Source organism: Macaca mulatta, chromosome 5, assembly GCF_049350105.2.
Source record: "Macaca mulatta isolate MMU2019108-1 chromosome 5, T2T-MMU8v2.0, whole genome shotgun sequence".
NCBI classification, from domain to species: Eukaryota; Metazoa; Chordata; class Mammalia; order Primates; family Cercopithecidae; genus Macaca; species Macaca mulatta.
Genome location: NC_133410.1, coordinates 4,810,305 through 4,824,252, shown reverse-complemented (window position 1 = coordinate 4,824,252; position 13,948 = coordinate 4,810,305). Strand labels below are relative to the sequence as shown.

Here is a 13,948-nt window from a genome sequence, read left to right as displayed (position 1 = left end):
CTCCAGCCCGGGTGACAAAAGTGAAACTTCGTCTCAAAAAAAAAAGAAGGAGCAGGAGTCTTGGTCCCCGCCTTCAGAGTGGAGCCACTACATCAATTATTTGGAATTCTTCTGCCCGGGAGATCCACCTCTTACCCTCCATTTACTCAGTTACTCCATTATTGACTTATTTAAGGACGGATTAGTGGATATCTATTTTACACTTTGAGTTATAATCAAATACTACCTTAGTTTTGCTCAAATTACTTTAACTCTTTCAGTTAGTTCCATGTCCCTTTGACACACCCCCCTGATGTGGGATTTCACTCCTTCCCCCATGCAGGCAGCGACTCACTCTCCTGGCACCATAGGCCAGGCGCAGCCTGTCAAGTTCTTGGCCCAGTTTCTGCCATTTCCCTGAGCCCTGACTTTTGTTGTTGTTGGGTAAAGGTATTAGAAACCAAGATCTCTTTGGGTGCTAGGTATGCTTGCTGCTATGTGGGGATATTTTCTTAAAAAAAAAAAAATTAAGTTTTTTTTTGTTTTTTTTTTTTTTAGTTTTTATTGTTGTTGTTGTTGTTTTAAATGTTTTTTAGCATCAAAGTCTCACTGTATTGCCCAGTCTGACCTCAAACTCCTGGCGTCAAGGGAGCCTCTTGCCTCAGCCTCCTGAGCTGGGACTACAGGTGGATTTTTTTTGAGACAGAGTCTCACTCTGTCACCCAGACTGGAGTACAGTGGCACAATCTCGGCTCATGGCAACCTCCACCTCTCAGGTTCAAGCAATTCTCCTACCTCAGCCTCCTGAGTAGCTGGGATTACAGGCGCTCACCACCCACCACACCCAGCTAATTTTTGTATTTTTAGTAGAGACGGGGTTTCATCATGTTGGCCAGGCTGGTCTCGAACTCCTGACCTCATGATCCACCCACCTCAGCCTCCCAAAGTGTTGGATTACAGGCATGAACCACTGTGCCTGCCTGGGTGTCTTTTCTTTTAGGCCCTCTCAGCTGACAGAGCATGAAGGCATATATGTATACACTAACCACGTATATATGCGTGTCCCTAAGTATGCCTAGATGCAATATTTATGTCTCTATTAGGTTAAATGTGAGTTCATACTGACGTCTCCAACTCAAATCCGTTATTACTAAGTGGATTCCAGCTCCGCCCCACCGGCGATCTGTAACAACCACCCACTCCAACATTGAGAAACCTGGCTTTCACCGTTAGCCATCCACTGACTTAACAGTTCTGTTCCAGTCTATGTGTACAGAAGTATCAGAAAGGCTGACCCATATCCCTGTGGGAGGCAACTTTATTCATTTAGTTTTTGAGACAGGCTGTTGCTCTGTTGCCCAGGCTGGAATGCAGTGGTGTGAGCATGGCTCACTGCAGCCTCGACCTCCCTGGCTCAAATAATCCTCCTGGCTTAGTCTCCTGAGTAGCTGGGACTACAGGCACCTGCCACCACACCCAGCTAATTGTTTATATTTTCAGAGACAGGGTCTCATCATGTTGCTCAGGCTGGTCTTGAACCCTGGGATTATGTGATCCTCCTGCCTCAGCCTCCCAAAGTACTGGGATTACAGGTGTGAGCCACTGTGGACGGCTGGAAAGCAACTTTATCAGCCAGAGCGGAGTGCGTCTGTGGGGCTCCTTTTGCCTTCAGTTTCACAGACTTAGTGGAACTTTCTTCCTCCCACTTCAATGAGATTGTCGCATACATTTGTGATACAGTTAATTGTTTTGTCAGATTTCACATTCATCCTGGGATTCCCCTGTCTGCCTACTTTTTTAAAAAAAATACAATTTGCATACATAGACAGGGCGCGATGGCTCACGCCTGTAATCCCAGCACTTTGAGAGGCCGAGGCGGGTGGATCACCTGAGGTTGGGAGTTCGACACCAGCCTGACCAATATGATCAAACGCTGTCTCTACTAAAATACAAAAATTAGCTGGGCGTGGTTGCAGGTGCCTGTAGTCGCAGCTACTCGGGAGGCTGAGCCAGGAGAATCACTTGAACCTGGGAGGTGGAGGTTGTGGTGAGCTGAGATCATGCCATTGCACTCCAACCTGGGGAACAAGAGGGAAACTGTCTCAAAAAAGAAAAAAAAAAAAAGTACATACACTGAGGCTCCCTGTGCTGTAAAGTTCAATGTCTTTTGGGAAATGGAGTCAGGTATCCCCCATCAGAGCATCATCCAGAATAGTTTCAGCGCCAAGAATTTCCCTGTGGCTCACCCACTCAGCTTCCCACTGTTGCCAATGGCTTCATTCTCCTGCGGTTTCTTTTCACAAGTGCAAACAGATACGAGCGCATCCTAACCCCACTTTCAGACACTCTGCAACTTGCTTTTTTCTGCTTAATATGTCTCAGGGATCTTTCCTTGCTAGCACTCAGAGAACGCCTTGGTTCTGTATCATAGCTGCTGGCTACTTGTTGTGTGTCTGGAGTGTGATTGATCTGACACCGGGTTATTTCCAAGGCGTTGCTGTTAGAAATGAACTGTATGGGCAACTATGTACCCTGCCGTTTTGGAATTCGACAGTCATCTGCAGGGTAAACTCCCAGGAGTCAGGTTGCTGGGCAAAGGGTCAGCACAGTCGTGGCTTTATGAGTGTTGTTCATTTGCCCTCAGATCAGCCCTGCTGTCACCATGCTCTCTGCAGCCTATCTAGGGTATGTTCCTGGATGCCAGGTGCTGCTGCTCTAGGAGGTGCCACAGGGTACCTTGGGGTCTTTTTGCACTCCCTGACAGGGGGACATTGAGCAACATTTCCTACATTTTAGGGCGATAGACAGGACTGTCCGTGCGGGCCCCTCGCTGTTTTGCTGTGGAGTTGGTCTTGCCCTCTGGTGCTTGAAGCGGAGGTCAGCTTCTCACACATGGTTGAATTAACAGCAGCTGCTGGCGGAGGGGCTGGGGCCAGCCTGACTCTGACCCAAGGCCAGCCGCAAAATTTGCTTGTTGCAAATTAAAAGTGAAGGGACTGGAACTTCAGACAAACCCCAGTGCAAGCACAATCACAAAGATCCCTGCCAGTTCTCCCTAGAAATGTCGAGGTCAGGAAAACAGAAAGCATCCTGGCCAAAAGGCACCCAAAAGACTAGGTGATGAACCCCACGCGGTGTCCCCCGTGGGCTTCCGGGTGGAGCAGAATATGGATGTTAGGGGAAACTAAGGAAGTCAAGTCACGTGTGAATTGTGAGTGACAATAGCGGGTCCACGTGGGTTTATTGGATGTGACAGGTGACGCAGGTGTGAGACGGTCATCACGGGGGAGGCTGCTGAGAGTTTCTGCCAATGCTGGCACTGGCTTCCCAACTTTTCTATCTAAAGTTTAAAAATAAAGTTTAGGTTAAAAAAACACTTTTAAAAAACCGCTTGAGACTGGGCGTGGTGCCTCACGCCTGTAATCCCAGCACTTTGGGAGGCGGAGGTGGGTAGATCACTTGAGGTCAGAAGTTCGAGACCAGCCTGGCCAACATGGTGAAACCCTGTCTCTACTAAAAATACAAAAATTAGGTGGGCTTGGTGGCGGGCGCCTGTAATCCCAGCTACTTGGGAGGCTGAGGTGGGAGAATCACTTGAACCCAGAAGGTGGAGGTTGCAGTGAGCTGAGATCACGCCACTGTACTCCAGCCTTGGTGACAGGGCAAGACTCCATCTAAAAAAAGAAGAAAGAGAAAAGACGTGCTCCTATAGGCACATTGCTGTGCGTTTGCCCATTCTGGGACTCCTGCCCGACCTTCTCTTGCCCTCTGTGACACCTGCCACGCTTCAAATCCTTGCTCAAATGTCACTGCCTCCAGGAAGCCTTCCCTGACTGCCAAGCACAGTTAATATCCTCACTTGTACTCTTTTCCACCCAACGCCACTCCTGTTCTACACTGTCAGTTGGATTTGTCTGATGTGTTTCTCATATTAGACTGGGGTTATGGGTTTGGGGGAGGAAGACCACGACAGCAAAGTGCACTCCTGCTCGCATCATAGCAAGGACACCTGCTATCAACAGGCTTTGTCATTGATGCTGTTGACCCTTGTCACCTGGCTGAGGGGTGTTGGTTGGTTTTCCCCATTTCCACACTATCCTCTGTGGAAGGAAGCCACCATGTGCATCCCACACTAAAGGAGTGGGGGTCATGCTCTGCCCCTCAGCCTAAATTAGCTGGAATTCTTTTGCCCGGGGGGTCTGTCTGTCTCTTCTCCCCCATTTACCCAGCTATCCCATCACTTATTTGTACTGGTGTGGACTCATACATATTTGTTTTCTTTCTTTCTTTTTTCTTTTTTTTTGGAGATGGAATCTTGCTCTATCGCCAGGCTGGAGTGCAGTGGTGTGATCTCGGCTCACTGCAACCTCCGCCTTCTGGGTTCAAGCAATTCTCCTCTGTCAGCTGCCCGAGTAGCTAGGATCACAAGCTTGCACCACTGCGCCCATCTAATTTTTGTATTTTTAGTAGAGACAGGGTTTCACCATATTGGCCAGGCTGGTCTTGAACTCCTGACCTCATGATCCACCCGTCTTGGCCTCCCAAAGTGCTGGAATTACAGGTACGAGCCACTGTATCCGGCCTACATATTTGTTTTCTATTTGGGGTTGACATTGCTACTGCTTTACCTGTGTTTCATTGTTCACATTGTCCCAGGTTTGGCCATTGGGAGCTCTTTCAGTTGACTCCTGTGCCCCTTTGTCACAGTTCCATCATTTCGGGGATCTGTTGATCCATTTATCTATTGGCCGGTCAATGGATCACTTCCTTACTTCTTGATGCTACAAGACACTCCAGGCCCACTGTGTTTATTTCCTGCCAGGGAATGTATTTCACAAATATTTCCTGGGCGGAGGCTGGTGCAGAGCCCCTCCTCCAGGCAGCCTCCCCAGCTGTCTACAGGCAGGACTGGGGCTGTGCAGTGCTCCCCTTTCCCGACCCCTCCGCAATGGCCACTCTGGCCGAGCTGTCCCATCTGGCTCCATGGCTGTCTCCACCACGAGGCTGAGTCTGGGCTCTCTAGAGGATGGTGGGCATCTGACTCATCCATGTCGGATGCTGAGCACGGGGCCAGGCCCAGCGTCGGGTAGGCAGGTTGGATCTGGGCCACACTGCCTGCTGATCCTCCCCACTGAACAATAATGACAATGATTGCTGTCCTTTGTGGGACCCTCCTCTGCGCTGGCAGGTGTTGGGCCTGGGCAGGACCATAAAGCAGCTCCCCCAGGGGCTTCGAACCCAGGCTTCAGAATCTGCTCTCCATCATTGGGTCGCACCCCAGGATGCGCTGTGTGGGCCAGTGGGGGAGTTTCCTGGTCCCCTCCATGTGGTACCTGGACCACTACGCTACCCTTGGTGCGCAGGGGAGGGCTATGCCAGGGTAGAAGGGGTGAGGGATGTGTCCATCCTGCAGCAAGTGAGGGGAGACCCTGGGACCCACACCTGGCTAGGCACCAAAGTGGTGGGCCACGCACCTGTGACGCCGCCTGGGCGACACCCCAGCTGGTTAGCAGGCATGTGCAGTGGCAGCTATGGATGTTGGCCCAACAAGGGGCTGCTGCCTGGAGCCGGCACTGGGTACCTGTCACAAGGCAGCCACCCCCTCCCTGTCTCTCCAGTGTCCCGGGGGAAGGTGCAGCCAGTGCTGTGGCCAGATCCTGCCGGGCACCCCTCACAGGCACACATGGCTCGACACAGGAGGCGGGAGAGCTCAAGCCCCACCTAGGGCAAGCCCGTGCCCACTGCAAGCCGGTGGTTCCCTCCCACCCAGCTGCCCACACAGCTTTGCCTCAGCAGAAGTGCACTTGAGTGGGCTCTGTCCCCTTCTGCATGTCTGGCAGCGGCGAACCCCGCTCAGAACACACGGGGCTGTTGGCTCCCACCTGACTTGGGCAGCCCGGCCCCTATCACCGGGTCTTGGTTTGTTAGTCATTCAGCAAATGTTTGCAGAGTGTGCTGGGCACGGGGCCCACAGAGAGCAAGACCCGCCAGTGCCCTCGCTGGAGGAGCCCGCAGTGCAGGGGACCTGCCTAGGAAGAAAGTGGTGGTGATAGACAGTGGCCCCAGTCCCAGGAGGGGCGGAGCATGCTGAGGCTCTCCAGGGTGCAGGGCAAGGGCTGGCCAGGCTGGCAGCCAGGGTAGGCCTCTTCGAGGAGGCAATACACCGCAGTCACAGCCTGGAGGAGAAGCGTTGCCAGAAAGGGGTGGTGTGCAGAGACCAGGGCAGGAGTCAGGGGTGTGGGACAGCACAGGGTGGCCAGGGCCCCGCCGGGGGAGCAGGGGGAAGGGAGAGTAGGGTGAGGTTGGCAACGGTGGCTTGGATGTAACCAGGTGGGGAAAGAGAGGGGTCACGTGCCAAGTGCCCTATGGTGCCATCTGCTAAGATTCAGGGCAGGGGAGGGGCAGTAGGTGTCCAGTTCTGGCTGGGTGGTGTCTGGGCTAGCTACTGGCCATCAGAGAGGCAGACAGTGGCACTGGCACAGGCCGTCATTCTGAGCTGGAGCCTGGGGAACTCAGTGAAAGCAGGTGGCTCTGAAGTTCCCGCTGGCGTGAGCTCTCCACACAGTGTGTGGCCCTTAGAGAAGGTGTGACCATGAGGGAGGAGGAGGCTGGGAGGCAGGAGAAGGTATCCAAAGGGTGTGGTCAGCGGGTGGACCAGTTAGCTGGAGAGACAAGGAAGAGGGAGCTGGGAAAGGACTGCTGGGCTTGGCCACGTGGAAAACGCTGGTGGCCTATGCCTGGGTAGTTTTGGGGAGCGTGGGGTGGGTGCGTTGATGTGAGGCCAGGAAGTAGGGCGTGGAAAACAGCACTTGAGGTTTTGCTGGGAGGGCAGCACTGGCCACAGGTGCCTGCGATCACCAGCGTGCCCCCCGTGACATCTGGCCCCGTCCAGGTGGGTAGCGGGGGGCCTGTAGGAATCCCCCTTGGAGCCCTCCTCCCCTCTGCCTGCAGTGACATCAGCCTCGGAGCCTCGAGCTTGCCGGAGGTGGCTCCCAGCTGGAGGACTTCACTCCCTAGGAGGAGATGGGGGAGTGTGTGCTTGGGCAGGGTTAATGATTGTGTAAGCCAAGGTCAGGATCAACCCCCATGACTGGGCTCTGCAGAATGCCAAAATTCCGGCTGCGGTCCCACCCCTGATTCAGGAAAGTTGGCGATCTGAGGAGTTCGAGCTTATGGGATTGGGAGTCCTGGGGGGACTCTTCTGTAAGCTGGGATCTGATGTCCCCAGGCTGTTGGGAGAATAGCAGCCTTGTAGCCCCTGCCATGTGCCCTCATCTGGGGCCTTCTCCTCTGTGCACTCTCTCTTGGTCACCCACACCCCACCAGCTGGCTGGTCCACAGGGTGTTTCTGGGGTTTGGCCTCTTCTGACTCTGTGATCTTTTTTTGGAGACAGGGCCCGGCTCTGTCGCCCAGGCTGGAGGGCAGCAGTGCGGTCAGGCTGGAGGGCGGCAGTGCGGCCAGGCTGGAGTACAATAGTGTGATCAGGCTGGAGTGCAGTAGTGCGGTCCTTGCTTACTGCAGTCTCCAACTTCTCGGCTCAAGCAATGCTCCCACCTCAGCCTCCCAAGCAGGTGGGACTACAGGTGTGCACCACCATGCCCAGCTAATCTTTTGTAATTTTTGTAGAGATGGGTTTCACCTCTACACCTTTTCACCATGTTGACCAGGCCGCTCTTGAACTCCTGGACTCAAGAGATCCTCCTGCCTCAGCCTCCTAAAGTGCTAGGATTACAGGCGTGATCCACTGCGCCCAGCCCTGGCTCTGTGATTTTACCCTGTCTGCACCTCTGTTCCTCGTGGTTTTAAAGGTGGAGATGCCGAGGACTGGCGGGAGCTGCAGGGCTGCCGTGGGGGCTCCTATGTAGGCAGTGAGGGCTCTCTGGTCAGCTTCCTCCAAGGAAGGAAGGTCCCTCTTCCGAAATCTCCGCTGGGGAAACAGCTCGCTTCCCTCACCACCCCCAGATGAGGAGCACTGTGCTAAGGAGTCTCAGGCACCTGGTCAGCGGGAGAAGGAAGGACTGTGGACCTGCTGGGCCGCAGAGTCAGCGATTCCCTGGGCTCCAGGCTGACGCCTGCCCCGACAGAGCAGGACATTCCAGCCAGTTTGGGGGTGGGTGTCTTCAGTTCCAGCCCAGGCACGAGAACTGCTGACCACTTCCTGCGGGCCTCCGACCCGGCGGCCTAGCCACCCATCCGGCCGGGGTGGCCATCAGTCATCTGGAAAGCCTACGAGCCCTGTGTCCTTGTTTTGCAAAGAGCAGTTCCTGAAATCACGGGGCTTAGAGCTCTGCTCTTCTGATCAGGGGCCGGTTTCAGCAGCAAAGGCCAGAAATAACACAGTGTGAGCGCTGCTGAGTGGAGCATCATCCTAGCCCTTTCCGGGGGATGACTCACAATGCTGCCATTCCAGCACCGGCTGGTACGAGGCTCCAGACTAGCGGCTTATCGTGCCGGCCCGGATACACCCGTCCTCAAACTTGGGTGTGCAGAGGAATTAACTCAGGAAGCAACCTCGGGAGAGATTTGTGCTGGTCCTTCCCCCCCACGTTCTCGAGTCTGAGTAGGGCTTGGGAATGCCTTGGGAGGTGTGCGGGGACAACTTTGCTTGTTTGTGTTTCCGGGAAATACTGCGTTTAGCAGAGACAGCATTTTATACAGGAGGAATCGGAGACTGGGAAAGATGGCAGGGCTGCTCAGCGTGGAGCTGGGATCTGGCCAGGCTGTGTTCTCCAGGGGCAGGGCCGATCTCTGAGTTACATTTACTTATATAATTATTTATTCATTCATTCATTCTTTTTCGAGACGGAGTCTTGCTCTGTCACCCAGGCTGGAGTGCAATGGCAAGATCTTGGCTCACTGTCACCTCTGCCTCCCAGGTTCAAGTGATTCTCTCACCTCTGCCTCCCAAGTAGCTGGAATTACAGGCAACTGCCACTACACTCGGCTAACTTTTGTATCTTTTTTTTTTTTTTAGTAGAGACAGGATTTCACCATGTTGACCAGGCTGGTCTCGAACTCCTGACCTCAAGTGATCTGAACTCCTCGGCCTCCCAAAGTGCTGGGATTACAGGGGTGAACCATGGTGTCCGGCATTCAGTCACATCTAAAATGAAAGGGCCATGGAATCACCAGAACTCTCCTTCCTGTGACCTTGGGTGAAGGTCATTTTTGCCTTGCCCCTCAATCTCCCCATTTATAAGCCTGAAGGTTGTAAATTACAATCTTTTTATCCAACCACTTGTCTTTATTTTATTTTTGAGACGGAGTCTCGCTCTGTTGCCCAGGCTGGAGTGCAGTGGCCTGATCTCGGCTCACTGCAACCTCTGCCTACAGGGTTCAAGTGATTCTCCTGCCTCAGCCTCCTGAGTAGCTGGGATTATAGGCATGCGCCACTATGCCTAGCTAATTTTTGTATTTTTAGTAGAGACGGGTTTCACCATGTTGGTCAGGCTGGTCTGGAACTCCTGACCTCATGATCCGTCCGCCTCGGTCTCCCTAAGTGCTGGGATTATAGGCGTGAGCCACGATGCCCGGCCCACTTGTCTTTATTTGTTGCCTTCTCTTCCGTTTAGGTTCGTGTCGCCACCTGGTGATTGACTTCTCTGTGTGCACATTTGCACCGTTGCAGGCATGACCAGGGTGGAGCAGTGAAGCGGGGCCCATGTTTCAAGCCTGTTTCACAACAGAAGACGGCCTCAGCTTACAAACCACACTCATGACCAAATCTGCTGCCCCATCTTGTATTATACTATTACAGAGAGTTTTCTTGGCACGTGGCCACACCCATTCACTTACTGCTGTCTGTTTTCCTGCTGTAAGGGCAAGGTTGTGACGCACCTGATGACTGGCAAAGCTAAACATGCTCCCTCCGGCCCTACCCAGAGCACGTTTGCCTCCCCTGTTCTAGAATGACCTTGGAGGCTCCTGCGTGCCTGTTTCTGCTGGACAGGACCAATGGGAGAACCAGCAGCCTGCTGAAGTGGGGAGAGTGCGGGTAGCCTCTAGCCCCAGGCCTCTGCATTCCTGAGAGTCACTTTTATGGCGTTGTAGATTAACCCCTTGGGGTGCAAACATGCTGGCCTCTCCTTGGCTGCCAGTGTCCATAGTCCCTTGAAGTGGCTGTGGGAGATTTTAGCACACTGCCTGCCAGGATCACAGTTGTTTGAGCTGGCCCTGAACCCTGAGAAGCCCTTTACTCCCCTGCTTTGCCTGGTTCCTCTCCCTCCAAGTCTCAGCGCAGGTGCCTCCTCTTTCAGGAAGCCTTCCTAGATTTCACCTGCTCTCTTTCCTCCCAGGCCTCCCTTTGCTGCTGCACTGATCGTGCTTTGCCATCCTGGTCTGTTTCCCAGTCAGTTACCCCCCCGTTGTCTGTGAGCTCCTCCTGTGAGCAGCCAAACCATGGGACAGGTGGGGTGCCAGAAGGCAGAGCTGGGATGGGAGTGCTGCCAACGTCAGTGGCAGGTGGGGCTCCAAGCTGCAAAAAGCAGCATTACTTGGAGGTGGAGAGTGGGACCGACCCTCAGAGGTGCAGTTTCCTGGGAGGGATGTAGTCCCGGAGACCCCTGCTCATGTGGGGGCAGGTCCGGAATCACCTTCTGAGCCCGAGATGATTCACTGCCAAGAACTGAAAATGCTCTGAGACAGTGCGATGAAGCCACAAACCACCTGTGCCTTCCTATGACTACAGCTGTCATCATTTGCTGCAGGAGGCTGAAAAACACAAAGACAAAAGAGGTAGAAGGCAGGGCCTCCGCTCCCCAGCCAGGAACTCCCCTTCCCCCCAACTTGAGTTGCACCCTGGGGCTCGGACCTCAGGGAGCCTGGTCAGCACGCAGGGGCTGGCAGGAGCTGTCCTGGGACCTTCTGAGATGGATAATTAAAGGGGGGGAGGGCTAAAAGACCACAGCTGAAGGGCGTGGCTGGGGGGGGATTATACCGCTCTGTCACAGGTGGGTCCGATTTGGGCTTTCCTGAAGGAAGGACGCAGGAACAGGTCTGGTCGCTTCTTTGAGCGACCCAGGACAGTCACAGGAGAAGTCTGAAGGCGCACTCGCTTTTCCCAGGCGGTGGTGGCCATGCCTGCTGCTTCTACGTTGGCTAGAGATTGTGTCCCCGGCACCTCGTCTGCCCAGACTCCGGAGCAGCCAAACCCCGGGATGGGAAGCACTTGCTGAGAACAAGTTTGTTCCGCCCTCAGGGAAAGCCTCTGGCCAGGGTGGCTCGTTTTGTTTTCTCTCCAAACTCTAACATACCTGTTCAGCAGCTTCCCAGCCCAGAGCGGGCCAGAGACGGAAAACAGCCTGGTGTAAAAGGTGGGTGACGAGATGGAGAAACTCTAAGACTGTCCCCTCACCCTGGCAATGGGCCGCCTTGTCTTATAATTCAGTAAAACACCAGCTGGTCCCAGAGATCAGGAAAGGGAGAGAGGAGGGTTGCTGCTTTCCAGAGCAGCATCTCAAAGATTAACACTGGGGCTTGGAGCTCAAAGGAGTGGGTGTTAGGTTCCCTAAAAAACCGCAGACTGTTGGGCAGGACTTGCTTCCCGGGGTTTCCGGGAATTGAGGGCACCACTGCCTTTGTCTCCGGCTGCTCCACTCACACCTTAGCCCCAGAGGGCAGTCAAGGGAGGGGTGAATGTCATGCGCATCCGTGTGAAGAGACCACCAACCAGGCTTTGTGTGAGCAACATGGCTGTTTATTTCATCTGGGTGCAGGCGGGCTGAGTCCAAAAAAAGAGAGTCAGCGAAGGGAGATAAGGGTGGGGCCGTTTTATAGGATTTGGGTAGATAAAGGAAAATTACAGTCAAAGGGGGGTTGTTCTCTGGCGGGCAGGAGTGGGGGTTACAAGGTGCTCAGTGGGGGAGCCTTTGAGCCAGGATGAGCCAGGAAAAGGAATTTCATAAGATAATGTCATCGCTTAAGGCAAGGACTGGCCATTTTCACATCTTTTGTGGTGGAATGTCATCAGTTAAGGCGGTGCAGGGCATTTGCACTTCTTTTGTGATTCTTCAGTTACTTCAGGCCATCTGGGCGTATATACGTGCAAGTCTGCACAGGGGATGCTTGCACAGGGGATGCGATGGTTTGGCTTGGGCTCAGAGGCCTGACAGTGAGGATCACAGGTTTGGGGCTGGAAGGACTGGGATCCGGGCTGGTTCTGCTACATAGGAGCTGTGTGGCCCTGGGCAGGTCATGCCTCCTCTAGCCCCTCTGTGAATTAGTTCAGTGGGCATCAGGAGACGCTCACCAGCAGGCATCCGGAGACAGTCAAGCTGGTGGGGCCATCAGCAAGCCCCATGTGATGACAATCCTTGTGAAGGGCTGAGCATCTTCTTGGCAAGTGAAAATTGGAATTTATTACAACCACATCAGGGAGCAAAACTATTGAGCTGGAGGGCACTTAGAAATCTCCAAGCCCAACTCTACCATTTGCAAGATGGGGAGACTGAGGCCCAGAGGAGAGACAGATTGTCCTGGGAGAATTGAAGCCTAAGTTGGAGTTCGGACGGCCCCTCTGGCAGCAGGGCTGTGTGCGCTTCTGCCCCAGGATCTGCAGCCTCTAGGTGGGCCTGCTTGGAAAGCCCCCAGCCCTGAAGGCTCAGGCTCCTTCCTCCAGGAGGCCGCTGGGTGTGCTGTGTGCGGTCAGGGTGCTCTGTGCAGTTGGGGAGGCTCTTGGAAAATTCCCCCGGCCTTGGGCCAGAAGTACAGCTGCAGAGACAAACAGGATACGGGGTCTCCAGCCACCACGGGGGACAATGGCCAGGAGAGGAAATGTCTCCAGACCCGTGTGTGGATGTGGAGCCCGTCTGGGGGCTTTTTTCAACGCAGCTTCCAGAAAAACAAACACAGGGGAAGCCAAGCGTCTCTGGCCAGGAGAGGAGCGTTCTGCCCACTCTGGAGAAGGGGCAGAGGTGTGAGTAGGCTGGAGAACTGGGGGCACCCGCTTTGAGTCTCAGGTCACAGACGGGAAACTGAGGCCCGGAGAAGGAGGAGGAGGTGCCACAGGCAGGCAGCAAGTTAACGCAGGTGGTCTTGGGCGCCCACTCCCCACTTCTCTCCACAGCCCCTTGGGGCCATCATCTGTGCAGGGGCACAGGCAGCCCCATCCGTGGTGGGGACAACGCGGCCAGGGCACTGGTAGGAGGCACTGACCTCCCAGGGACGTTGGTTCTTCCCCACCTGCCTGTGAAGCGCAGCTGCTCTGTGCTCCTCGCTGGGCCAAGGCCACGGAGAGAACTCAGCGTGGGCACAGAATCTCAGTGCAACTGAGCTATGCACCTGTGCTCGGCTTGTTGGAAAAGTCCTCAAGTCTAATTTAATCTTTATGATGACTCAGGGCACAGCCACAGAATCTCACGTCCTGCCTGCCTGACCCCCAGGGCTACTCAGAGGAAGTGACCACTCCGTGAGGTTGTGTTGACAGACGTGTTGGACCCGAGGCATGAATGTGACCCTCGGTGGAGAAGACTCGCTGAGCAGGGGAGGAAGCCACAGAGGCTATAGATGGCACTGGTGGAGGCGTAGGGAGAGGGAGACCTGGGGCAGGGTGGTGATGTTGAGTGCGTCTGTGGGCATCCACAGGTCCTGGGCACTGGGGCAGCAGATGCCTCAGGGGTGGCCGCTCACCCAGGAAAGCAGCCCAAACGGAGGAGAGGTGGGTGCCCAGAGTTGCACCCATTCCACAGGGAAGGTGCCAGGAGAATCTAGCTCCCAAAGTGCTTTGGGCTTTGGCAGCGGGACCTTTGTGAAGGGTGGAAGCATTACCCAGTCCCCTGAGACAGGGGAGGCAGAGGGAGCTGGACAGAGGCTCCCAGCTGGCGGGGGCTGGGCAGGATGAAAGTTGAGCTTTGGTGGGAGAAGGAAGGTGGGAGATGGGGCCGGCAGGTGTCTGCAAGGAAGGGTGGGGTGCTGAGGGCTGGAGTCCAGGAGGGGCTTCAGGATGGGGTCCCCGGACCTTGTATCATCCAT

General features: G+C 54.6%; 1 protein-coding gene across 3 annotated transcripts in view; it reads left to right on the top strand.

Moving 5' to 3' along the window:
• The window catches only part of SH3TC1 (SH3 domain and tetratricopeptide repeats 1), a 66,446-nt gene that overhangs the window by 2,423 nt on the left and 50,075 nt on the right, over positions 1-13,948 (top strand). Inside the window, exon 1 of one of the 3 annotated variants that reach the window (XM_078003101.1) lies at positions 11,057-11,292. The exons of the other annotated variants lie outside the window; for them this stretch is intronic. The gene's annotated coding sequence lies outside the window, so the exon portion shown is untranslated. Of the gene's footprint in view, positions 1-11,056; positions 11,293-13,948 lie in introns of those variants that run through there. 3 annotated transcript variants of the gene reach the window in all.